The following is a 25,193-nucleotide window of genomic DNA, read 5'->3' on the forward strand; positions in this document are numbered from 1 at the left end:
ACATAAATGCCCAAGAAAAGGTATACATATATATAATTTTCTTAAAAATCATGTAAGAGAGAAAAAAAATTGGATACACAAAATTTTCATACAATTTTAGAAAACTTATAAAGAGGGCTAATTTATTCGGACACATTTTTTGGACGATAAAGTTTGTCGCCTGAATAGTCTCTTGTTTATTAATTCTTAAATTTTAAACAATACGCCATCTTCTTCTAACTAGTAATTGATAATTTAAAACAATGCCATCTATTTACTTTGTTACCTGAATTACGTTTAACTTTTCGCCTGACCGATCGGCAAAAAATAGTGTCAAGCAGTAAAAACAAACCAAACTTACAAGGGATGATCCCGAACCCGAAAATTCAAAAAGTTCTGAAACTTTGTGGGTATGTAGAGATTTTTCTCCTGATTACAACGCAATTTTTGTTTGCTTCCCAAATCCACACTAAGAGGGTGAAATTAACCCCTGAAGATTCGGCTATTTTTCGATTTTATTTTCTAACTCGCAATCTGTAAGAGATAGAAAAGAAATTTCCAGACAAAAGTTACTTCTTTTAATTAGATCTATTAAATGGTAAGTGTTTTATCAATTGTTTAAACAATTAGAAAAAAGTTACAAACAAAAATATTAATAATGTTTTCTAAAAATCGTGGTTTCACGTGAAATCTGAACTGGATGTTTTAATAATTATGAAACAGCATAATCCATATTTTTTCCATACAATTTCAACTTTTGTTGTATTGGGGAAACATGCTCCTCGACAATCCAATAACAAAAATTCCCTACACATCCACGAAGTTTCAGAATTTTTTGAATTTTCGGGTTCGGGATCTTCCCTTGTTAGGCAATCTGGTTACTAGAATAAGGGGTGGGGATACTAAAACGGAGGGTCGAACAGTAGAATGGTGCTTTAAAGGCTCACCATTGGTTGCCAGCGAACCCTATCGCTTTGCATACGTCTGGCGCATGTGCGCAAAGGAACCCTTCGACAGGGGTGCGTTTCACCCTTCCGAATCTTAAAAAGTGGTCTTCAAAAATGAAGGTCTCTCCTTTTACACCCAACATGGCGACACCATAGACTTCTCTACGCCGAAGCACGCCCTGTTATTACGAAATATTCTCCGCAAATGATTCCTCCAAGTCGTTTGGGAGTAATACCCGACTCAAATCGACCCTGCTCTCTCTGGCCGGAATATCCATCGTCTGCGCGGCGTTAATTCCATGCGGTGCTTGATTGCCTTTGCCATTGTTGCCATAGTTACCATGCGAGAGAAAGCTACGAGCGTGTCGGGGAGAGCAGCGAGGGCGGCCGCGGGGGTGAGTCTGCGGGTGGTTAATGAAGCCAAATCCGTTTACGATGAATGCTGCGGGAGAAACGAAAGGGACGGCCGGGGTTCGTTAGACCGCTTGCATTGGGATAACGCGTTGCTCTTGCCTAGAAAAACTGTTTGCCCCAGGATTCTCTCGGATCTCAACCCCCACACATTCGCAAAATTTACATTGCTTCAACAAACCTCCCCTTTCCCGTATCTTCGCAATTCCTACTAAATGAATGACAGAGTTCTGATAGGATATAATTCAGAAAGAAATCAGGGAAGTCGTAAGATTCCCTCGTATAAATACGAGTCCCACCCCTATCTCAAAATTACACAATATATTTATACCTACTCTAGACCACAGGGTCCTCTAAGCTAAACTACTTTCCATCAGTGTATTATAGCGTTCCACGTTTCCCTCCAGTTGGGAAAGCATGGGGGTTGAAATTCTCGACTTGCAGGTCCGAGCGCCCCAGAAACCAAGCGATCGGAGACTCGCGTGCCATCCAGGGGTGGCTGGTCGATTTCCACGAGCAACGGGAGGGGGTGGGCTTCGGTAACCGAAAGATCGCGTGCCGCGGAATCGTCGTAATTTTTGCGAGCCGCCGAGCCTAGCCACGCGCGAACACGCGCCACCCCGTGCCGATTTTCCTCTGCGCAGCGCCGCGATAAATTATCATTACCACGACACCGTGTAACGATCACCATTATTCCCGACGCTGTAAAATGATTATCGTTATCCGCGGCGGATCTGCGCGCAGGGGCGTCTTCCTGCGAGACTCGTTAAGATCACCACGCGGCCTCGTTTCGAGCGGTCGTTCGACTTCAACTAGACACGAAGCAGCGGTTCTTTTATCTTTAGTGGGTTTTTTTTTAACGGGTATCGGGCGTGTACCCGCGTGTACATAAAGCTGGCTACATGGAAACGCGAGATAAGGGGTGCGAGGAGCAGGATACGCGCGTGTAATTATCGCGCGTCCTGTCGCTGCGATCGTTTCTAACTGCGTTCACGCTGTCTGTCTATAAATCTGCGTTGCTTCCGAGCTTCTCCGTTTCTGGGACTGTGTGGGAAGAATCTCCATAGAGAGTAGACAGAGGGGCGGGAATTAAGGCGGAAGAAACTTGGCAAACGTTGCTCCTCCCGGACGATCGCGGCAAACAGAAGCAGAATTCGGTGCGCCTCGCGAAATGGCACGCAGGCTCGCGTTTCAGCTTCACGGTCAGCACAGATCACTATGCCACAGTGCATGATAAGGGGAACGCTTGGCCAGGATAGAATCACGCGGCCTGCTTTTCCTCGCGTACCCTACTGCCTCGCCCCATGAATATACATGCCTGCCTGTCGAGGTGGAGAGCCAGTTTCGTGGCTCTCGCGATATTTCGCAGCAATTTTACGCGGCCGCGACGTCGTAATTGATGCCCGAGCGTTAAACGCCTCCGGGGCATGGATATTAAAAGAAATTACGCGATTTCGTAATGAAGGCTACCCGGCCCGAGAGATCTATGCCCGCCCGTTCCGAACTCTCTCGGAACGCCCAGCCTTTTACGTATCCCGTAGTTTGTTTTCCGCGGTACGCTTTTCGTTTCCGTTTCCCGTGCAGCCGCGTTTTCTCCGGAGCGTGGAATATGGCATTGTCGTAATTCATCGATGCAACGGTGAAAACGTCTCAACTATTCGCGGCCTCTGGTCGCGATTCGCCTAGCCTAGATGATGGTGGCCATTGCGAACTAAGTGGGCTTATGAGATACACCACGCTTTCGATTATCGTTATTTCTGGGGAGTAACTCTGACCTCCGTGGGGCAGACTCGCGAGTGAAACGAGATCTTGCGAAGAATTTGGTCAGGGAAGAGTGTGTTAAAAATTAATTGAACGAGATTGGTCGCCAAATAAGCGTGTATATCGCGGGTGCAGGGGGAAGAAAATAATCTATCCGAGAGTGGATTTGCAGATTTGTAACTTATAAATTGTGATCGGCGAATGTGTAAGGTATAAACAAAGTTACATTGGTCGCCCTTCGTTAATGAGGTTTAATTTTATCCCGTGTTCACGCCACACCGTTTTCCTTCTTTTGTCTTCCTAGTTAGCGATGAACACATCATCGCCGCGAACTTTATCAAAGCGTAAGCAGGAACGCCATTAATTACTGTTCTTATGCGCTCCGATTAGACAGCGAATCTAAATCACCCGATCCCGCCGGGGGTAATTAACAGCGGGAAGGAAAATTTTTTTCATCTTCGTGCTCTTTAATTTTCCGTAAGCACACGTTTTGCCGCGGTGAGTACAGCGATCGGCGATAAGGCGGTTGCAATTTCGATCGGGTTAACCGCGCTGTTCGCTTCCTTTTACGCGGATTTTTTCCCCAAGTGCATATCAACGAAGCAGAATATTGTTAAATCTGTTAGCAGTTGTTGAACACCGTAGAATTCTATCCTGCTGGAAAGATAAAGTAGATATTACAGACCTGGGAGACGCAACAGCCTTCTCCAGTCTCTACGGTTCGGAGTCCAAGCTCTTAGAATACTATTAAGAAATTAGCAGTTTCATAATCAGCGCTATCAACTATTTCCACTACATAAATTCCAGAGGTTCTTTGCTCCCGCAGCGACGCTTCTCTCGAATACAAAATTTCCGCCCTAAGCGCCCTTGAAAGCTATCCCTGCGCAGGAAGCTCCTCACCTGTCATTCAACTAAAGCTGAGAAATGACCGCGCCGAATGAAATCGCGACTTCGGTCAAAAGTTCTGCCACTCGACCAATACTTTCTCCTCCGGGTATATGCGTGTGCGCGTCACGTCATAGCCGGCAGCCATATGAAAATTCATCTGTTAAATAGTATCGCGGACGTCCATTAAGCCAGACTTTTATACGGAACGTGCGCTTAGGGGCCCTCCTTTGGTTTACTAATTAAGGCAGTAGCCTCGCCGGGTACTAATGAGTAGGCGCAGCCATAACTTTACGTCGGCAATTACCGCTGCTTTATTACGCTTAACGTCAACGTTATCACTCCACGCAGATCTGTTCATACCAGGCTTAGAAGATCATTCTAATTGTTCGCCCGCAATGTCCCTCTTCGCGCGACAGTTTCACCCTGCCGGGGAGAAACCGCCATATATTTGCACAGAGCACGAACAAGGACCGAATTCTTCCCTCAACACAACAAATACAAGTCTCTTAATACCGACAACGAATCGTGGCTGAATCGAGCCACAGAATATATTAAATCTATCGTTCTGCAGACTCTTAACTTTCAAAGATTGCAACCCCCGATCTTTAAACTTCTCTAAAATTCCGATTCTGCGTTCGCAAGCACGCAATTATAGATGCCTCAATTCGAACGATTGCTACATTGTTAAAATTGAATGGAAGAACCACAGAGGAAGCAAATTGGAGACTAGAGGGGTAGTCCAGGGCTCGGAGGGTGGCAAGGACGCGAGAGATGGGAGCCTACATGTGCGCATTAACAGAGGGAGGCAGTTTTCACCGTATGACGGGGATGCTGTCTACCAGCACCCGTGTCTTTTCGAAAAAGTTGCTATCGAGTACAAAGTACGAACATCGCCGGCCTCCCCGCAATTCCCAGAGTAACTTGCTGCCAGCTCGCGTCGTCTGGTAGCGTATCTATACGTGGACGTACGTGGGCGTTCACAGGATATGTACTGGCAGCGAGTTGCCCCTGGTAGTTGTGGAGATTCGAGGGGAAAAAAGAAGTGGAAACGAGGAAATCTTCGCGGCTGACCGCGGCCAACTTTTCTCTACGAGGCCAGACACTGGTCCTCTTACGCCTTAAACGTCGTTATTAAGGATCGTATGGCTCGTAGGCTAGGATACTATATGTATACGCGCTTCCTAGCTGGAGACGTCGACTCTAAAACGTTGGCTTCAGAAATTAAATCGATTATTCGCGCAGACCGTGGAAATACTTTTAATCTCCTTGTCTTAAGGGGTCATGCTCAGTCAGGAGGCCGAAAAAAGGGTGGTCTTTGGAAATTTTTTACTCAAAAGCTATAACACATTTCCCAAAAAATCTTTTTTCCTTTTAAGGATTGCATCTAGTACCGTGCATCGTAATTTTTTTATTTAAAAATATTTATCAGTAACTAAGTTATGGTCCATCACTCGAAGGTTCTCTAAAAAAAGGCTTCTGCGGTGACCACTGCTGCTCGAAAGTCGATCATCTGAAATAAAAAATTCAAAAGAATTTACTTATTATATTATATTGTCTAGTATTTGAACGAACGTGCGACACACGTCCTTTGGTTTCCAAGAGTGCACCACGATTTTCCCTCATCGCCAATTTGGCACATAGCGCACAAGGAACAGACGATTCATAGGGATTCATCGTTTCTAAGAGCGGAATAATGCTCGATGTGACTCGAGGCTGGGCGTCATACGTTCCCAGCGAGTGGAAGCGCCTCGGAGGCCATCCCCGGTGACGGGCACCTCCGTCGTAAACTTTTTACCGCGCCGGCCACCCCCGTAAATCCCGGACAGGATACGCAGAGTCGCGGCCTGCCCTCGGAGGCGTCCTGCTCGGGGGGTGGAAAATTTTTCAGGGCGCACCACCGTAAAGCCGACGGCGAGATTACGATGAAAGGAAAAGGACACTCGTAATTCATCCCCCGCCCCGGACAGGGAACGTTTTTAGGTCGCGTAGTAAGCAGGAGGGGGGTGTCTGGATGCTGCCGCATCGATCCGATACATCACGGGGGCATTTACATCCCCGCCGTGCCCACCCGGCCCCTCCGTCTATCCCGTGCCCTCTTCCCTGTCCTTCCTACGATCATCCCTTTCTTTCTTGCGCACGGTCCAGCCACCATCGAGGGTGGTTTCTCCCGTGCGGACGCTTATGCCGCCACTTTCCTGGGGGCGCTTGCGCAGCCACCCTCCTGCGTCTCCGTCCCTTCAGCCTCGCGTACAAACCCACCCTTCGCAATTTTCAGTCGCCTCCCCACCCCCGATCCAACCCCCAGGCCACTTCTTCCTCGTCTTTCTTCCGTCTTCCCTTCGGTCAGACTCTCGCCCCGATGCAACCAGCCATTGTCTACGCGTCAAATCTCAACTCGCTCGTTGGAACGACGACCTTTACTCGCGGCATCCTTGTTGTTAGCTGAACGTGCTTTCGGAATTTTGGGACGGTGAAGTTTTCGAGTAGAGATCCTAGGTGAACCCGCGATGACTGTTAACTGGCGGCTTTCTATTCGTCTGATGGATTGAATGGGCAAAGATGCTGGACTCGAGTTTCTTTACAGTTCTTTATACGTCGAGAGGTTGAGATACATACGTGATATGTAATTCCAAAGTGTAATGATATAAACGCTGCCAATTAGTAGTACCGGGAGAGTTTCGGCTGGGTGGTTGAGCGATTTGATTCGCGCGAGTTTGATATATTATATGAACTCGGAGGCGCAAGTATCCCGGCAATTCCAGGGTCAGAAAAGCAGAACGGATCTCTGCCGTCACGCAGGTGCTGCGAGGAGGATTCCTTTCATTGCTGGCGCGCGCGCTCGCGGTATTATATGCAAAGCATCGGCGCGGCCATGGCGGGCCATTCATTTCTGTCCGATTTACAATTCCCCGACCGAAGGAGCGCGCCGGTATCCGCGGAAACAGCTCGAACGCCTCTGCGAAATTGCGCGGCGGTAATAAATAAATAAATAAATAAGCAATGACGGCACGCACCACATACCTCACGCAATCGCGAATTCGCGTCGGCGTTTCCATGTCTAGCCGGCCAGGCTCATCAAGCGGACATGCGCGTGGAAGAAGATCAAACAGACCGGGAGTTTTTCATTCTAATTACTCCGCGGCGGGCAATTACGAGATAGCATCGGCCATGGTCGTTTCGGTTTGAACGAGATCGCGGATTCCGAGAAAACGATGTCGCCACCCAGCCACTCATACGACCAACGAAGGCTCAAAAATCGAGACCTACTTCTTCCCCATCAACTACCTGCGTCTACTTTTATACCAGTGCCTTTTAAATACACCGATCGCCGTAGCATTCGTATTCCTCTTGAGCCCGTTGCTCCAAAGAAGTTCCTGGCAAAGGAAAGCGGGGGGTGCTTCCACGTGCGAGGTGGTGGGTCAAGGGGGTAGTTTAGTGATACAAAGACAAATTATCGAAGCTCGCCCCCCGAAGGCCACGCCCAGGACGATTCCTTAACAAAGACAGTATCAGAAAGCAGAAAAGAGTCCAGGGCTGCGACTACTGGAAGATGACGAAGGGTATCAGCGGAGAAGAAACGGGAGAGAGAGGTGGGTGGGGTGGTTCTTTGTCTCGAGGGTTCGGATTCTGGAGATAGAGGCTAATTCCCAGCTTCCACCCCTCGAGGAATGTCGAGGTCCAGCCTGCACGAGCTTCTCTCGTCCACCTTTCTGTCCTTTCGTCCTCTTTCCTTCGCTTTGCTGGCTACTTTGATGTTCCTAATTTGATTGAAGGAATCCGCCGGTACGGATCCTAACTTCGTCTTTATTGATTGCTGTTTTGTTCGGCGTGGCTGGCGGAGAATCCGATCGTCGAGCCTTGCGATGCAGCTCGTACCCTTTCGAGGACTTTGTCAGGACCCTGGGCCTCCGAAATCCCCTGTAATCGGGCTGACTGTTTTCCTAACGGAGCGACCGATCCATCGGATGCAAGTTCCCTCGGACTTGGAGGCTTCTCCCGGCAGGAGGATGTGGAATATCAATCCACCGAGGTCCTAGTCGATCGGGGCTGTTAATATCTGTCCTTTTAACGATCTCTCGAACCGCGTGACTCGTTATGAACGGCGAAAGCGATGGAATGCTAAACACGCCTCGCCGATTAGCGAGCTGTCAGCTGGTAAAACGGCCGACGAACGTGAGAACACGCGCGACGCGATTCGCCGAACGATTCGAGGGAACATGCGGCTCGCACGGTGCAATTATCGCTCGATAACGCCGCGAAATTGCCGCGCTCATTGCCATAAAACCACGCGATGTGGCCCAGGTCTATGGGGCGCCTTGTGGCAACACAGTTTTTGGCTCGTAAAACTTCGAGAAGTCGGGGTGGAAGTCCGCCCCGAGAACTTTTCACTTCGATTGCAGTATTTATCGGCGCTCGTTACGATCACTGTAATCGACATGCAATTAGCCCGGCCAGATTAATACCGACTCGAATGCCGGTAATAGGCACGTTGCTGATGTACACAGGCCGCTGCGTATTCAGCGATACAGGCACACGCGTGGACGCGCGTTACAAACGAGCTGGCGCAAGCTGCAGCTGAAGAACGAAGATGAACAGAGAGCCGAGGCAGCGCTGGTCCGCGTTCCTTTGTTCCATGTTAACGCGACTATTTGTCGAACAATTGAGGACCTTGTAGCAGGAGGGGGTGCAGCGCCATTTTTAACATTCTTTCAGTTTTAGATGCGTAATATATGTGGAAAGAAAATTCTACATCGCGAAACAAACGAGGCTCCTCGATCTGTAAGATGTCTATGAAAATCGATGGCGAGTCAGGATTCCGTGGAGACGCAGAGAACAAACAAGGAGCAGATGCGAGCCGAGCATGGGTCTATACAAAACAGAGAGGAGAACCCGTTGAAGCCGGCGTGCCCGTCGCGGAATAATAGAGAAACTCGACCGTTCGATTCGATATTTCGCGAGATATAATATTGATACACGTACCGCTCCGGCCGGTGTACATACCATGTATATAATATCGCGACAGAGGGTGGATATGGGGAAGAATATGATGCGGTATATCCAGATACGTGAACGGCGACGGATATAATACAGGTACGTACCTATATGGAAGCCGAGAGCCAGGGTTCTGGGGTAGACGTCTGCTTCACGATAAGATACGGCGGCGGTCCAGTCAGAATCTCTCCGGTTTCGCAGAAAATTCGCGGACTCCCTTTATCGAGTTTCCTGATAAAGTTTCCTTTTTTCCTCGCTCTCTGCGAGCAGCGGGGAGGGGCCGGGGAGGAGGGAAAGGAAATTAGGGGCCGCCGATACCTTCTTCCGTGCCGGTGACTCCAAGCCGATGGCGATCGGGTAATTAAATTATTTGTTTGTTAATTGGTCGGCTGTTTGGTACTACGTCTCGAGGAAAGACGCCCTTGTACTCTATCGATCCGGTAACGGGGGGCAGTTTTTTTTAGATATTTCAGGCGACACTGATGCAAAGCCATGAGTTTCTAAGAGCTTGTGTTTTAGGCGCAACGTTTCTAGTTATTTAGAATTTTAGGGAAATTCTGAGGACTGATTATCGTTATTGTTGAAAATCAAAGCGAAGGAGAGGAGCCAGGCGTTCCCCTGGAATTTTGCAAAAGGCCTGCAGATACACTCGGAAACGTTTGTCCGCGGGGGCGGAGAAATGGTGGATGGAGGGCGGCACAATCGCATTACTAATGATTTTACTTCGGGCGACCCTCAGGGCCGTCATATCGATACGATAGGACCGCGATACGCTGCCGGAAACGCCAGTCGGATAAACCAGGATCGCTCAGGCCACCCTTCCCTGCCTTCCTGTCGATCCACAGCGCCCGTATGAGCGACGAGGACGGAAGCAACCGAGATCAGAGGTTACGTCTAGCTGATCGACCCCTCTCTTCCTTCTGCCCCAACTATCCATGATTTCGTTTACCCCAGAAACCGGGCAAAAAACCGAATTGCTTGAGACAATGAACACTTGAATTCCCAGGGGTGACATTTACTTAAAATTACGTTCCCGCACGAGCGACAGGCGAGCTTGTGCCGTAAAATGTCACCCCCTTTTCTGGATAGATGGACCGATCAACTAGTACTTCATACTTTCACTGGTAACTTTAGTTCGACGAATATTCGAGTGACGCAGCGAAGAAAAAATCGGAAATTAAATGTTTTGAGGCACCAAGGTTCAAGGGGTGGTTTCCCTCGCCAGTGTTCACGAATCTAGGGCAGTGGCGAGCAACCTTTTGCCAGAAGTGGGCCACAAGTGGAAACCTACTACTCTACGCGGGCCGCAATATTAAATACATAAATATAACTAATTCAAGAATATTTTAATAATAGGTGGAATAACATTAGACATTTTTAAAACTTTTGCACTCAAATTTTCTTGATGCAAAATGCAGTGAGTAATAATTATTTCACGTCCTGCTAATTCTTTTATATCTTTGGATAATAATCCCGGCAGACCAACATTCGGACTGCACATAGCTCCAGCTCCATCTGTAGTTACTCCAACAATTTTTTCTATTGGGATATTTAATGAATTAAGAATAGTTTTCAGGTCCTTGTATATATCGAATCCAGTAGTAGTTCCTTTTAACGGAATTAAAGATGCAAATTCTTCAAACAGCACTGTCCTTTATGTAAGTAAAAAAATAATCATATATCCAACTTTTGTGAAACTGTCCACTTTCATTTTCAACTTTGCGTTTTCTACTAGAATTTGAACTCATGGTGAAATAAACAAAATACCTGCTTTAAAAATACCTTGATTTCTAGTGAAAATCAATCTTAAGATTGTTAACCTTCACGTTTGTTTCAGTAACTGAAACTAAATGAGGTATAAACTATAAAGTAAATTGCCTAGCGACCAGAGAACCAACAACTTCAAGCCATTCAATGTGGTACTTAATATTTTCTCATCACTCTTTAATTTTAATATAAATGTTGAAAGAATTCCCGAAGACTTTCAAATGGAATTAATCGATTTACAAAACGACACAGAATTAAGGAATAAATTTCAGAATGCTAGTCTTATTGAGTTTTATAAGCGTTATTTTCCGGCTAATAAATTTCCATTGCTAGCTACCCACTCCAGGCAAATAATGAGCTCATTTGGCAGTACGTATGCGTGTGAGCAACTACTGAATGAAAATTTAAAAGAATGATCGTCGTAATCGACTCGATGACAAACGATTAAATAATTGTCTTAGAGTAGCAGTATCAAATATCGCGCCTAATATTGTCAAGCTCGTTCATGAAAAACAGATATGGCGATGTTCAGGTGGGCCACAGGTCTGCTGCTGGCGGGCCAAATGTGGCCCGCGGGCCGCCAGTTGCTCGTCACTGATCTAGGGAACCTGTATGTAAGAGGAACGCAAATACGAGTGGCGTTGCAGAAATCTGGAGAGACGCTGGAAGGGTCGGCAGAAGTAAATTCGAGGCTCGTCGATTTTCGAGGGGGTGGCAGTTATGCTCCCGCGAGGCGCTACAGGGCGTCTTTCCCTCCCTGCGACTAAACGTCGACGTTTTCTCTCCGCCATTCTTCTCCACCCTCGCGCGCTATTCCGTTTCCACGTCTGGAAATCCCTCGCGGCGCTCACTCAATCATACGCTATTTGTGTCGCGGCGAGTACCCGCCGCAAGAAAAGGCGTCCATCGAGCAAGAAGCTCACCCTTCCCTCGGCCTGTCACTCTTTCCCACCCCTACGTTCCCTCTTCCCGCGCTTCTAATCGCTGTTTTGCCAAGACCTCCGGTAGACCTCGTGCTGAATTTCTGCCCAGCGTGTTATCCCATTTTCAGCTCCTCGAACGGGTTAAACATTGAATGACGAATACCCTGGTCTAGGTACGAGGCGTTATCGAGGTTTTCGTCCACGAATTTCGTCCCGTTCCAAGCGAGGGGGACTGCATCGTCTGTGCACATGCAAGGTGCAGTGGCCACGGACCGTTCACTGTCAGACAGCCCCTCCATTCCACCATCCAAGGGACATCTTCCGGTAATCCCTCGGCACGACGAGCAACGTCTCAGTTTTTCCGGGCTCCCCACTGTCGCGGAAGCGATTCTTATTTGGCACGGTATGCGCTTCATAATCCTCCATCGTCGAATATTCTTTTTGCCCGCGTCATCCTTCCGCGCGTCGCCCCCTCGTCATCTTTGCCGCGAAGTTTCTCTCTTCGAGGGTAGAAATCGCCATTGTGAGTCCCGGGGAATAGATTGACAGGTGGAAATGGACGATTAAGCGGCCGACAATCCCGCCAGGGATTGTTTCGAAGTGCTACCAGCCGCGGAGGCTGGTCGCCGAAAAACTGTGCTTGAGAACGGCGAGGATCGACGCCCGGCCGAGAGGCTGTCAGAAGATGACGCGGTGAAATTAGAATACATGGGTGGCGGGTAGAAATACTCCTTCGATCGGGGAGATCGTCCCTCAATTTCGAGTGCTGAATTACGGTGGCTCTCGCGCGGAATATGGCGCGCTGCTCGCGATATCCGAAAAGAGATACGGAGCTCCCGGACGAAGCCGCCGGAGGGAAGAAGGTGGAGAACGGAAGGTGGGAAGGGGAGGAGATATTATTTATGGGACGGTCGGACGGTGGTGCCGGCGTGCCATGCATAGACAGCACCTCGTTCTCGCCAGCAAACGAATGGCTCGTTTTCTGCCCGCAAATGTACGGAAATGCCGGTCGAGAGCTATTTCTTAATATTCGCCGATATCGCTAGATCCCTTGGGGGCGGAACGTGCCCTTTGTGCGTTTCCATAGAAACCCGATGTCGCCGCGGATCCTGGACGATCCTGCGGCTGTTTTCGGCTGATCGCGAGTGCGCTCGACGCCGATGATCGATGAAATCGTCGTGGGAGGGAGCTCGAAGCGCGGTCAGCTTTAAAATCAGGAGCTACTTAGTGACCAGAAACAGAAGTTAATCACAGAGAAGCTATTAAAATTTTAAATCAGACGGCCGACGATGTAACTTGCGAAGCCCCTCACGCGAGAATTTCGATTCCGTTCAGACAGAGGCGTGGAGGGTCCCCCCGCTAGCCAGATCCGCGTCATTGAAATGTACGAGAGGCCGAGTACGCCTGGCAGCCTTCGATGGGGACGGATGCAGCTTTTCACGAGAGCTTTTACGAGTCGCATATGTGACCGGCGTCTCTTTTATCCCTCGCTTTATATTCCTGGCACCGTGCTCCATCCCCTCCAGGCGTCGTCTCGAGCTTCCTCGCGGGATGGACCGCGCCAACCCTCTCCCGAAAAGCTTCGGAGCGTCCCGTTCCTCCTCCTCCGACCAGAGAAATCTTTCTTCATATACACTGGGGAGTGATAGTCCGACATAACGTAACAAATTTCCTCAGGTTCCTCCGAGGCCCCTCCAGACGTCGAACGCGCATTTAAATCGTTCAGCGTCTTCTCTCCTCCTCGTCGTCCCGCTCGGACCCTGTGCAAGATCAACCCTCGCGTCAGAGGGTTGGGTCTGGGGCAGTTCCACCTTTCCAGCGGACGAGTGGCGCAGCTCGACCGCCACGACCGCCCAGGGACCGATTCTTCCCACGCACAATTTACAGTTTCACATTTTATTCCCATCGCGCGTTCGACAACTCGAGCAGCATGGCCGGGGAAGGATAAACTCGTTTCATCCCCGCCGCTCGGCAATCATCTTTCCACCCTGGGCGCGCTGCACGAGGGTCGCCGTAGAACGCTTGGATCGCTGTTTATTGCATCACGATGATATTTGTATGTCGCCGGACGCTGCTGGAGATCGCGCGCGCTCACTTCTCGATCGGATCTCTCCGATCGAAGTTTCGGGGATGCTGGGCTGTTGTATTACTGTTAGGAATAACACGCGGCGAGAGCAGAAAATCGTAACGCGAATGAGTTAGGCGTTGAAAGCTGGTTCGTCGAACGGTGTCGCGCAAGAAACCCGGGGAACCCATGGTCACCTCGATTAATACTTTATCGATTCGACGCGGCGCGAGGCGACTCAGGCAAAAACCGTCTTTGTGAAGATGCAAACGACCAGACGGATGAGCGTCGAACGAAGGAATTGGAGGTTTTTGCGGGGCACCCTGTCTTTCTGTAGCGTCATGCTGAGTAATTTGAAAGTAGGTGTTAAATGTATTTGTCACGGGTCTAACAACGTTTAAAATATAGGTGCGCTGCGTTCAGCGAACTTCTTGGCACCATTTGGCGATCGATCGAACTTTGGAGAATTTAGAAAAAAAACCAGCTGCACTCGCGGAACTACCTTAGAAAGTGATTGTCAAACGATTTTTCATACCCTACAGTTTCTCTCGTGCCGAGCGTTACTTGTAATTATTCGAGTTGCACGTTTCCCCGGAAATTTTGTTAGCGATCGTGGAGTAACGCGGGAGCCCTTGAGAACCACTGGTGGTTCCGGTTTATTAATTTCGTAAAAACTGTAGGACGCACGTTCACCGCCTTTTTCATGATTTAATTAGTTAGCATCGGTGGGGGCTGCCCACCTGGTCGAGGGGGACCACCATGGGACTCTCGAACCCCGGACGTAACCTCGGCGTCTAACGACGTGGAACACTCTTGTTCTTCGGCAAAGTGCCGGTCCCGGCTCCGTAACGCGTTAAATTTATCGACGAGGAAGTTTCTTCTTCGTCTCATTATTCAGGTAAATCGATCTCTCTATCCCGACCTTCGTGCCGAACGAATTGCTCCAGATAAATCCTCGCCCGATGGAATCCGGGCTCGCTGCAAACTTGAAGCGAGCTTTTAGTTTACCGATTTCGCTGACTTCTCAAATCTCCATCTCCTTCGATTAATCACCATGCTTCTTCGTACCCAGATACAATTATCTTAATTAATAATTTCAACACTTCTACCTAGGTTTCTAATATTAACAGTCTTCCGTATGTCCACTTGCCTAAATAACTAAATCCAGCAGTTCCCCCAATGTCTCCATCCACCTAAGCAGCGCATCCCACTATTTTCATACCCTTAAATTTCCGGGCTGAAGGAGCGAAGCCTGCCGAGTGCTGCGCACTTTCTCCCTTGTCAGGTGGGCGGGACGGATCGGTAATTAGTGTGAAGAAATTGTGGCTTCGAGGGTGACGAAGCAAGCATGAGTTCCCGCCACGTGAACAAGTCTGTCGAGACGGTCCCAGAGTTCTTGCCGTTCCCCCGACTTTGTTGTTTTAATCGAACGGAATTAGTTCATAACCCGGGATATTACCCCAGCTCGACTTTTTTACCATCCAATTTCGTGGATCGCGCGTCGGTCAGCCGGGCTTCAGCGCGCAGCTGTAATGTATTTTAACAGTTTAACAGTGGGCCGATTGATTGACAAGTATCATAGACGGTCTGCCCCGCATTGTACCGCCTTCGTTATACCTGCACGCGGTGGCTCAATTGACCGTGACGAAATATTTCCCCCTAATTGAATAATCAACGGTTAATCAAACGGTTGGCCCCATTAAGATAGCGATCGGCCGGCCCACTTAGCGCGGCAACCGGGCCGAACAGCAAGTAATTATTCACACAGCCATCTGAATAATTGCCGGGAAAATTAAACGAGCACCGTGGCGGCTGGCTTTATTAATAGGAGCACGTTTTCGGTGCAACTGCCGCTGTTCATTCGAGATAAGGCCAATTAGCCTCTAACATTGTACGATCGAAAGTTTCGCTGGTTTCGACGCGTTACACTATTCTTTCTGACCAGCTCCTCCAGAATCCTCACAATCTGACTTTAGAAATACCTCGCATGGGAAGTCAGGCAACCCGGAAAAGCAGAAAATTATGCAAGTTCCCGTGCAAGGAGAGTACTTAGTTCATCCGCAACACAAAGCTAATTTTTTTTTGGTGCCATAGCGCGCTTTTAGAGGATGAAGTCACCCCTGGAAAAAAGGCGGAATTTTCTTTCTCGTGGAATATCTCGAGAACGCTGAGAGACATCGAAAAGAAGCTTAAACAAAATTTGCATCTTTGTTTTATATCTACAAAACTGCGTGAAAATAATTACCGAAAAATTCATACTTTTCAAGTTACCCCCACCACCAATTCTTAATTCGAATTTTTTCAAGGGATGATCAGGGGGTCCAAATTCACTCCGAGGAGATGAAAATCCAGCTATTTTCCGATTTTGTGATATTACACGCACTAAGAGCTGGAAAAAGAGTTTTCAGGCGAAGGTTACTTCATTTAATTAGGACTATCATTTGGCAACTTACAGTTCTCACAGTTCGCGAGTTATTAGGGTGAATCGGGGCAGGAAAAAACAATTGCGTAATGCATACTTATCTACGTATCCTCTATAATTTTTCGAATTTCCCCTGTAAGCAGACTTTCATATCGTAGAGGCTCACGAATATCGCGTTTCTTTTTTGCAGGCTGCGCGTGTCTATCGATGCCGGGCGAGCTGGACGAGCGGAGTGATCGACGGAAGAAGGGCCAGGTCGAAGAATGCCGGGTGGAGTAAGAAGGCTTGGAAGAAGAGGATCCGCGGAACGCGGAAAATAGGAGGGACGAGCGTAGAAACAAATAGTAATGACAGCGAGGTAAGAAGTCGGATGAATATTGATCTCGAAATACCAGTTCCGACCCGGACTATTCGCGTTACAGCGGTTTTTCCCGCCGCGGACGGGAAAATCTTCCCATGACGGCCGGAGACACGGACCCGAGCAACGGGGATCGAGTTCGCTCGTCCACTTCTCCGCCGTGTTCGATCTATCTAATTCCCGATCAGTCCGGACGAACCAGAGGTTCGATGCCCATTCCGAGAATACGTGCCAGAAGGGAAAACGCTCCTTTCCACGAACACGTCTCCGCGTTCACGTTTCCACGATTTCTCGGGGACTTCATATTCGTCGCGATTACGCGCGACCTGATTACGGATGGGGAACAAGGGCCTAGAGCTCGATCTAACAGACATATAGAAGAGAAAAGGTAAGATCGAGGGTAAATCAACGAGTCTCGGATCGTGGAAAATACAGCTTTCAAATTGCTGAACGAATTGGAGCTGCGGGGAATGCAGGCCGTCAACGACGGTGCCACTCGAGAATGGTGGCGAGACAGTCGACGCTGCGGAGGGCAATGTGACTAATTTAAGGGACACGGGATCGGGAATAGAATTCCTCGGTATTTATAGCGCAACCGTCTGCGTGGGCGGTCGGTGATCTACGATCGTGACCAATCGATTGCCAGGCGTGATTAAAATACGTTGTAATTCAATTTTTACCGGTCGCTGCCCGCTGGATCGGCTCGTTCCCCTCTTCCACGCTCCGCCGAGCATTTTACTAAATTACTCGAGGCTACCGCGTAAAATATTACCGTGCCCGATGATATCGCGGTATCGGGACACGGGGACTCGTTTAACTTCTCGATTAATTCTCCGATCCAAGGCAAACACCTGTCCACTGTTCACCGCGGAGTAATTGCTAAACGTGTGTCACGATATCTCTATGAGCCTGGTAAACGAAATATTGTGATAAACTCAATTATGTTGTTGCGAGAGATCCAGGGGTCCCGAGCTGACAGATATGCATGGTTCGTTCGATTTCAATCACGAATACCAGAGTACTCTTTAATAGCTTTACGATACGTTTGTTCCTCCAGGGTGAAATTGAAGCTGAATTAAACGAATGCGGACGGAGTCTCGGAGTCCTCGCCTTCGATTACCCGCAGGTATTGGGAAGTATAATTTGTCTCCTTTTTTTTTCCCACGTTCGAAGCCCGGAAACTTTGGATTAACGCGAAAACTTTGTTTCCAGAGTGGCGCTGGAGAAGGCCAAGTCGTAAAGTCGTGGAGGAACGTCGCCGCCATTCGGCGCACCGTTAAATTACAGAGGACCGAACGATGTCTGAATCACTTCTGTCATCGCGCCATTCCCGTGCAATCGTCGGGCAGTCTTCGAGGGACATTTTCGTGGGATAATCAACGCAAATGGTCATCGATCGGCGGGAGTTACGACACTGCGGAGCGGCCCGCGAGCGCGGCAGGAAGCCGGTGGCTTGCGGCCGCGCGAAAATAATGCGATTCGTGGTTTATAGCTCGGCGGAACAACATTACTGCCGTTGCTGCCTTAAACGGTGGAATTGTTGGCTGAACTTCGCTAGAGGTACAACTTCTGCCATATACGAGATATGTATCTACTGCTGGCTGAACGGACACTTACAATCACAAGATCTGATCTGTTTTGGACTTTAGAAACCGGAGCTGCCTGTCCTCGGAAGCCGAAGATCGGACCCCTCGCACGATTCCGACGGAATTGCAGAGGATAACGTGGAAGCCTGATCCAGCCTTAAAGCTCTTCGTTTCCAACTTAAAAGCCCGATGAAAGTTATTCTGCATCTCACTGCGTTTACGCGAGGATTAACCAGAAGGTAGAGCAAGAACGATCGCAGTTTTCCGGCTCGTAAATCGCAATATTATTCTGAAAAACGCCACAATAAAGTTGCGTGGCACGACCCGGCCGAACGGGTCTCGGCGATCGCCCGAGCAATCCGCGATAAACAAGTTGCAAGCACGGGAAATCGGTGGAAACGCACGCTCGGGGGGATGCTGTCGATGCGTACGCGTGCATCCTCGCGCTAATAGGAAAGCGATTTACGACCCACCCGCCTGATATTTATTATTCCATCCTCCCTGTCAAATTTATTATTATTTCCGCGGACTCGCGATGCTCCACGCGGAGCTGAATCCAGCCGTATCGCGCCGCGGGTGTGATAAGTTAATTAGCACCGGTGTGTCTGAGCTCGCGATTAATTTGACCGCGCCCCCTTCGCGTAAATTGGATGTCTAGGCGGGAAACGATCCCCTAATGGCCTGGCTAGTTACTTCCACTGTCGTTGCGGCCTTGAATCGCGCAAGTGCTCATAAAATTTCACCGCACGATGCTTGGAACTACTCCTCTATAGACGAATGTCAATAGAAATTCAAGGGTCTCGGAGTTTCTTTTCATTCTGGAAGATTAATTACGTTAGTCAGCTTTTTAAATCGAGAAGCAAGGTTCGGGGCGTTCTGCTCGTATATCAGATCGTTTAAGCATTCCTGGCAAGTTCCGCCTTGTCAGCAACATTCGATACTCCGTGGACAAACGATATTACATTAGCGACCTGTGCAAACACATCTGACGACATTTCGGCCGCAGTGACGAGTTGACGCGCGTTCCGGTCCCCGTCCGCCCCCGTTGTTTGCTCCCGCTGTTTTCGCGTACAGTTCACGTTCTTCCGACGTGCTCTTTGATTAGCTAAATATCTGCGTGTTTGCTGCTGGACCTGGAGGTGCGCGTTAGTTGCAAATGGTACCAGTTATCATTCGGTGGGCAAATTAATTTCGGGGAAAGGAAGATCGACGACTCGCGTAGGTGGAATTAGGTGTCGTCCATTAGAGCAGACTGGATCGTTTACATTCCTCAGTGAGCAGCGATAAATATTTGTTGGCCCACTGTCGAACGCCGCCATTAGGTTAACACATGGCGCGGGCAGACGTGCCTCTATCGTTTCAACAAAGTGTTCGCTTGCACGTTATACCGCCATTCCTGGTTGCATTATCGATTCATCGGGATTGCTCGACTGATCTGGCCGATTCTTGCTGAAAATGGGAGATCAACTATCCCAAACCACAACGAAGTACACAGAGATCCTTAAGGGGGGAGCCTGGTGTAACTAAATGAAAATCGAGGCATTTTTCGGGAATTTTTTTTAAAGAAAGTATTTGATAGATCTTTCTGAAACTTTCAGGATATTGTATTAACAGGTTAAGGTATATAACAAAAAAAAAATTATTAAAAAAGAGCGGCAAATAACAAAGTTATGCCCAGTCCGTTGGCGACGCAATTATTGCACTGCGGGCAACGTAGCGTCTTTTGGTTTCGTCTGAAACCAAAAATCGAACAATTTTCTTTTAGTTTATGAGTGTACGCACAGAATGAAGTAATTTGAAACTTAAAAGATGCAAAATGAACAAATGGCGGCCTCTTGAATAAAAGGTTCACTGTTTCCAACGAAATTTTGCCTTAAATGTCTAAAAAAAAGTTATTTATTTAAACAATATCATTATACTAATAACTTAGTACTATGAAGAAAATGTTCACAAATATCCGTGCACAAGGCCAAGTCGATTGGTTGAATATTTTTTTAGTTACATTGCCCGCAAAGTATAAAACTGTCGTTTCGAGAAAAACACATTTCAAGTTTTGTGGTAGCCTGGCGCTCCGTAGCAAAACCGGCTATATCCGCTTTAATTTTTCGAATTTCGTTTTGCGGCTTTGGGAACATATTGTCGTGATGTTCAACTATTGATTTATGCAAAAAAAAAATCGATTTCTTCGATCCGCTACACCAGGCTCCCCCTTAAGTTTTCACGTGCGAAGCCCTGTCGCGCCATTCGTCGAAAGATCGTTTTCCTCCCATTCTGCTTCTCGAGCCGACTCTACCATTTACAAGGAACTAAACTTGGTAACGAATTGTTGCAGGCGATGTAGCACGGCTCCCACGGCGAGAATCCACGAAACTGTATCAACTTTTCCACGAGAAATCGGCCCCAACGAACCATGAAGAAGTCGATTTTGAACAGAGGATCCATCCAGCGACCACCAAGCGACTCTCACGGTTTCGCGGGACTAGAAGCTGGAAAGCGGCGGAGGCCGAGCAGCTCGTCATTGATCTCCAGTTAAAATCAAATCGGCTCGATGTGACAAGATAAATAGTCAGCGGGGCACCGTGATCGAGGGCGCGGATCGCGGAGTCATGCTGACTGTTGGATCTCGTCCGCGCGAGCCTATTCCACGCACGCGGGAAAGCGTTGTAACGCGGGCGACAACCTGCCAACACGCTCGGCTATTTTCCGTCGGCTAGGGGAGAGAAACACGCAACAGCATCGAACGACGCCTTGCTAGCTCTCCACGCTTCGGCACGGCCCTGTAGATGCTCCCTCCACACGTTCACAGAAACTCAAGATAGATTTCGAGGCGATGAGTTTGTAAATGGCTAGCAATAAAGATTTATCTTTCTCAATAATTGCTGTTGCTCCTAAGAAACAATTTCTGAAACACTCGGTGACGCTACTCGCACCCTGCAAGCTCATCCTAGCATTCTTTCAGTATCCTTTTATGCAACCGCGCGAATCGGAGCGCTCCTTCGTTAAGAGGATCGCGGGTAGGCTCTTCCAGTTAATCAAATCTCGTCGGAAGTTGGATGTGCGTCGACGTGGAACGTCAGGGGAGAAGTGTCTCCAGTTTCCCACAGCCTGGCGCGTCGTTGCGTAATCCAGCGGTCCGGGGCAAGCTCTTAGGTGTTCCCACTCGACGGGCGAGCGAGGTTCCAGGTTTAACGCTTCCGCCGGGCGGTTCCAGCGACGCTGATATTCCGAGTTTTCGATCAGCACGAGCTGATCGGCTTTTTGCCCGTGGCTGCTTTTTGCGCGATCATCGCCGCCTTCGTCACGGCCACGCCCGGGCACGTGAGGCCAGGAACACGGTGTTACAGGTGTTTGCCCATCTATCCACGGTCCCAAGAATTCTTTTACGTCCCCCTCCGACTCCGGTCTATTAACGCGAGCCGTGCCTAGCCGCCTCGGAGCCTCCGCTGACAGCCATGGTGACTCATTTTTTATTCAATTCCTCTCGGCTGCACGAATTCCTGCCAACCGTTTCTTTCTTCTTCCCGTCGATCCCGACGCGTTGGGCAACTGTATCCTGCCTCTTCGATTCTTTCCAACCGTTTTTCCAGTCGTTTTTCATGCTCCAGGGTCGTCAAAGGAGTCGTAACTTGGTTAAGTGTCTCTGCGCTGAGACACAAGCGAGCGGAGTGGCTCTGTGCTCGAGGATTTGATGTTAAACGTAGGAATTATGCAGGCAGGTAGCGGCGATTGGCGCGACACGAGCAAAAAGTATTTAACGAATCTATTTAGGGGAGGGACAGCTGCTTTTCCCTCTTTCCTTTTCGTGACGGCGACGATAGCGACGGGGATTCTAGTTAGACGCGGGTTTTTCAAGCCGCGGGTAAAAAGTAGCTAGTAAAACAAGCCAAGTGTGATCGGTTATGGCAAAGGGTGTGGGTGCGGTCGATCGAAGGGGTGGTGAATGGGGATTGGCGAGGAGCTCGTCTGCTCGGTGAACCGTGGATTAAGATAAACCCTTCATCGGTTTCTTGTCGAACGATTCTTCTCGTACGTCCTCGTTGCCGCGACGCGACGATAGCACTGGCTTAAAGTACTTCCCGTCATTCTGCTGGAAATTATTTAACGCTCGTATCGCGCCGGCTATCCGGAAGCTCGAGTAAAAGTGGCCGAGAAAGCGATTCCACCGAATTGCAGGAAACCAATTCTCAAGAATTAAACGTTCGTTATCCTCTTTCTACGCTTCGGTGTTCCTCCGCGCGATCGTTCCCCGCAAATTCCACTGTTATCGCGTAAAAGTAAGCAGCGTTAATTAGTCATCGCACACCCACGCGCCTCAACAAACAGCACTACGAGTTGACGATTCTAAATGTTGTCTTGTACTTTGAAGAATGACCATTGCTAGGTGAAACGTTGTATCCATAGAAAAGTGGCTTTTAGGATCGGAGATCTTGTATTCTGCGAGGCTGCATGATTCTGGAGGATCAAGCTTACTTCCAAACCTTCGAAATTGGCCCCCAATTGTCTCCCCTAGGCAGGTGACGTCTGGTTTTAACTGATTTCCTCCGTGTTCCTCGCGACTGGCACCGCGAAAGGCGATGGTTTACACGCTGACGCATAGGAGGCTCATCTCTCGCCATTGCTCTCTTAATTTCACGCCGGCGAACGCACTCGAGGAGGTGGATTTACGGCCGGTTTTGTGGCATTCTTTCATCCTCACGGAACGGCGTAAGGCGGTGAGCAAGCGGATTGGTTTCTCATTGTCGACGTGACCGTCCTCTCCGCGAGCTTAACAAGCGTTCCCATTGCGTGACGCGTAAACGCGCGAGGCTCTTATCCATCGCATACTGGAACGAACGCTGTCCTATATCATTTTTTCCTCGGCGTGCCGTGAGCGCGATTCGGAGCACCTTGTAACGATGCAAAACGAGGGGATTGGAATTTGTAGGTCGATATCGATTCGAGCGTAGAGGTAGGGGCAGCTGCTTAGTAGTAACTCAAGTAATTAGGTACATTATATGTTTCGAAATGTTATTTCGAAAGGAAAAGTGTAAGGGAATCGGGAAAAGTTAATAAAAGACAGACGTGTCGTTCGTTCGGCTGGTTAGCAACAACTGCTTTATTTGACGAGTCGGCTGCGGACGGAGGCCCACCTCGATCGTCCTCTGTTTTCAGCCAGACCCTCCACGGCGAACGCCATGTCGCTTGGCGCGTTTTGTAAATAATTCTGTTCTTACAAAAACAAGTTTTGCAAGTATTGCGAAAAAGTTGGCAACTTGACACTCACTCTATTCTCGTTTAAATCGATTCTACCGAAGTCAGTACTCTGGTACAGAAAGTACTTCGTATACTCGAGGACAGGAGGAAGCATGGGTTCTGTAGTGCTAGTAATGTTGCGGCGTTTCTCCGAGATAGCGTGGTACACGTTTTAAGCCAGTGCACATTGTCGACTAATAATCTTCTGTTTATCCACGCCCATTATAATTACTAATTACCTATCCGGGATCGCGAGCGATCTCGATGCTATCGTCGTGCCTTTTTCCTCCACTTGGGGAACAACAAACCCTTCCGGTCCCGTGCTGCTAGCTTTTCAACAGCAGCAACGAGCGATCTCGCCTCGGATCAGTTTAGTGAAAATCTTCTACATATTTTTTTCGTCCAAGTTTCACAGCCTCTATCGCTGCCGACAGTGCCTGCAATTTTGCTGCATCCAAGGTGGCCTAACCCCTTAAGAAAAGCGCGCAATAATCGACATCTACGGAGAAGAATATTTCCGAGTTGCATGGGAGGCCTGGATTCAGTTCACGACGGAGATGTGTCACAATAACCAGGGCAATTTGAGCAAGGAATTCCTTCGGAGTGCCCCACTTTGATCGTCCATGGGAAAGAAGACCCACTGATCAGTTGAGAACACGAGGTGTACATGGTGAACCAATCGTTTGGTCAAACTATCGTATAGAATCACGCAAGTACTCATTACTTTGTCGTGAAATGTTTCGGATTACTTCCCAAGCACGTCACCCCAGCACTGTTTACGCAGCTAAAAAAGGTCCGTGCAGCGGATCGCAGGGGGTTGGAGACGGTTGCCGGTGGTTTATACGTGTTTGTCGGCGGAAACAGCGGCATGATAGCCCGTTTAACCCGTCTCCAACCCCCTGGCCGGCGCGAGTTGTTTTCTCGTTGTCCGTTCTGTTCCTTTTTTGGCGGAGCTTCAACCCCCTGGCAGTCGGCGGAGGAAGGGCTTGGTCGGAGCCAGCGCGAGAGCGGAGGCATCGCGGGGACGGGATCGTCCGCGTGGCTCGGGTTTTCTGTTCGCTTAAGAAATGACGTGTTTGTCGAAGGGAGCCCATAACCTGTCCGACCGCTTGCCACCGCCTCGACAGATATACTACGAAGCCACCACCGAGGCACGCACCACCACCGAGAAATGACACCCCGCGCGGAGGGAAAAAACTCGTGGCCGATCGATGGATCCGTCAAACGGATTTCGAGGCCGGGATTATTTATGGGACCCGGAGCGTTCGCCCTGGAGACGAGCTCGATTTCTGATGGGGCTCTTTTTAGGGCGGCGCGTTAAGTCAGAGGTATGTGCTGCTTTTTTCGATGCTGGTGGGGAAAAAAATCAGGGGACAGGGGACGGAAGAAGGGGTGAAGGTTGCCAGGCGATCGCGAGTGCTCGATCAACGTGAGAATGAAACTCGAAGACGATACCACTTGGATCCTCCGCGTATAAACCTCCCTTAGACGAAGTGTTAAATATTTCATTAGCATTGCAGCTAGCTCCGCGAAGAATTCAACCCCTCGCTGAGGCGGTATCAAGCGAAACAGCTAACGCCGATGGTAAATCTTCAACAGCTAAAGACTAACCCCCAACACTCAGCGAAGCACTGCCTCCCAGGACAGAGTGCAGCTCACTTGCGTCGCCATTCCTGCCAAACTACCCAGTCGCACGAACCACCAGTCCCTTTTTTACCACCCCATTTTACCCCGTTTCACGATTACAGGCCTTCATCGGCGCTCGGTCGCCGGCGCGCGTAAAACCTGGTCCCGGTGGCATCCGGTGCGACGGCAGCTCCGAGCCGCCTTCCATAACTATTAAAACCGTCCGCGAGTCACGG

General features: G+C 49.1%; 1 protein-coding gene and 1 long non-coding RNA gene across 3 annotated transcripts in view; one reads left to right on the plus strand and one right to left on the minus strand.

The window, feature by feature from the left end:
* LOC143371401 (uncharacterized) overlaps nt 1-20,969 on the plus strand; it is a 51,649-nt gene extending 30,680 nt beyond the window's left edge. The window contains exons 3-8 of one of the 2 annotated variants that reach the window (XR_013086014.1): nt 16,346-16,513; nt 16,578-16,901; nt 16,949-17,639; nt 17,726-18,073; nt 18,163-18,338; nt 20,432-20,969. This is a non-coding gene — a long non-coding RNA (uncharacterized LOC143371401). Of the gene's footprint in view, nt 1-16,345; nt 16,514-16,577; nt 17,640-17,725; nt 18,074-18,162; nt 18,339-20,431 lie in introns of both variants that reach the window. The other variant, XR_013086013.1, reaches the window with a different exon arrangement.
* LOC143371400 (uncharacterized) overlaps nt 1-25,193 on the minus strand; it is a 149,173-nt gene that overhangs the window by 25,543 nt on the left and 98,437 nt on the right. The window lies entirely within an intron of this gene.

Source organism: Andrena cerasifolii, chromosome 7 (assembly GCF_050908995.1).
Source record: "Andrena cerasifolii isolate SP2316 chromosome 7, iyAndCera1_principal, whole genome shotgun sequence".
Classification (NCBI taxonomy): domain Eukaryota; kingdom Metazoa; phylum Arthropoda; class Insecta; order Hymenoptera; family Andrenidae; genus Andrena; species Andrena cerasifolii.